The sequence below is a fragment of the Octopus bimaculoides genome, chromosome 20, assembly GCF_001194135.2.
Source record: "Octopus bimaculoides isolate UCB-OBI-ISO-001 chromosome 20, ASM119413v2, whole genome shotgun sequence".
Classification (NCBI taxonomy): Eukaryota; Metazoa; Mollusca; class Cephalopoda; order Octopoda; family Octopodidae; genus Octopus; species Octopus bimaculoides.
Window position 1 is genome coordinate 45,996,020 of NC_069000.1, and position 2,500 is coordinate 45,998,519.

Genomic DNA, 2,500 nt, shown 5'->3' on the forward strand with positions numbered 1-2,500 from the left:
GGAACTAAATCTGAACTATGGGAGACAACTCATAACACTTTCCGGCCTCGATAGTCCTCATCAGAGAAGATTACTTCGACCGTAATCAATATTTCTTAAATAACTGTGTGTGTGTGTGTGTGCGCGCGCGCGCGCGCACACGTGTAGGCTTGTGTACGAAAAATTTGGACAGATAGATATATTTGCAGACAGACTGAAAGATAGCTAGATAAAAATAATTTATTTATTAGTCAGTATATACCAAAAACCTTTTGTCGTCACACGCAAACACACAGATGTATCGATGTACATTATCTATATATCTATATCAACATTAAGACAAACGTATGTATGCACACAGATATATGCCTGTGTAGGTGTGTATGTGTGCATGTTTTTGTATAGTTAACGTGTACAGATGATAATTCTTAGAATTAATTAAACACCTTTCAAGAAGACTAACATTTAAAGATGCATACTTCAATGAGTATGTGCATATATATATATATGTGTGTGTGTGTGTGTGTATATATATATATATATATATATACATACATGTATGTATACATACATGTACATATATATATATTTATATATATATGTGTGTGTGTATATGTGTTTAAATGTGTAGTTAAATGGAAGGTGTAGCACATTATTATTTACATATTCACACATATTTCCAGCTGTACACACGCAAATACACACACACACACACACACATATATATATATTCGCAAACAAGTGTGTATGTATGTATCTATACACACACACACACACATATATATATATATTGATATACACACACACACACACACACAGACAAGCATACATACACATCTTTGTGATATATTTAGCTTGGTTTATCTTCACACCGTCTTTTCACGTTCATTCCAATTTCCACCACTCTTACTCGCACGCACACAGTTACACACACACACACACACCTGAATATAGACAGTCATGCTCGAACACACAGACACACATGCCGACGTATTCACACATGCACAAACATATAATATTCTCACACACTACACACGCGCATGCACACACCCACCATGTTAACACTCACACAAGATCACTCACATACAAACACACACCCGCACATATACGTACACACTGACACACACACCTGGCCGTAGGTATAAACAGCCATGCTTGTACAGACACGCACAGACACACACACACACACACACTGCATACAGTGACACAGACACACCCACTTACATATACAGAACTGATATTTCTAGTTTCACTTTCACTTTACTTTCTTGCTTTCACTCTCTCTCTGCCACTCTTTCTCTTCCTCCTACCACAACTTCCGCTTATTCGTCCTCTTTATATTTCTCTCTTCTCACTATCCATTCCATCTCTCTCCCTCCCTCTCCCACTTCTCTACATTTCTTGCTGCTTCACATTCAGCACCTCCGACCATTCCTCTTAGTCTTCTTTGCTCCTCACCCTTCTACTCACTCTCCTCTTCGTGTTTCTTTTCTACATCTTTGTTTTTGTTCTTTTTTTTTCACAATTGCCGCCATTACCTCCTACTACCTTCAAATCTCGTCTTTCTTCTACCCCCCCTCAACAACAACAACAACTATTGCTACTACTGTTGCTGCAAAGCAAGCCAACGACAACAATACCGCCACCTCTTACTCTCTGCCTACCCCTCCTCCTCCTCCTTTCCCCTCTTTCTTATCATCTTCCGCCTCCTCCTCCTTCTCTCCCTCTTTGGTCTACCTCCCATTAGTTATTCGGTCCGCTTCCATTTGGCATCTTCTTACCGTTTTCCTCCTTTGGAACGAAACCACAACATCGATATTTCCAGGTTAGTCATTACTGTTGTTATTATTGTTATTATTATTATTATTGCGGTTGTTATCGTCCTTGTTTTATTTTGTTTCAATTAGCTTTGACGATTTCTTGTTTTCTTTATGATTTTTTTTACCTGTTTTGCAACATTCGCGCCACAACACACCGTTAGCTACTACTACTACTAGTGTTTACAATCATCATCATCATTATACTTGACGTTGTTGTTATTGTTATTACTGTTGTTGTTTGATTCCGTCATGGTATAACTACTCGAAGACTGGAAGAATTTGAACGAGATTTCTACGGAGCACAGGTCTCTGGACGAGTGCTGACCACAACGACATCTAGCAGATTCTGCATCCACACCACGCAGGCGTCTAGTTCCGCCACCAATCCACCACCACCATCATTACTATCATCACCAGCATTAAGAATAACAACAGCACAACATCATCATCATCGTCATCACAACGATCAACACATCACCTTTAAAACTACTACCACCACTACTACCACCACCGTCACCACTACCATCAACAACACCATTAAGAACAACCACAATATGACTACGATGTATACAAAATAATTATCACAACACTTAACAACATCGACACCGCCACCATTTCTACCAACACAACGTCACTGCTACCCACCCATCCACCCACCCCTAGCCCCGACAACCATCAATATCTGTAACAAAAACAACACC

General features: G+C 39.5%; 1 protein-coding gene across 1 annotated transcript in view; it reads left to right on the top strand.

The window, feature by feature from the left end:
* Nucleotides 1-1,584: 1,584 nt before the first annotated feature.
* The window catches only part of LOC106874346 (uncharacterized), a 105,391-nt gene continuing 104,475 nt past the window's right edge, over nt 1,585-2,500 (top strand). The window contains exon 1 of the mRNA XM_052974987.1: nt 1,585-1,804. The gene's annotated coding sequence lies outside the window, so the exon portion shown is untranslated. The remainder of the gene's footprint in view (nt 1,805-2,500) is intronic.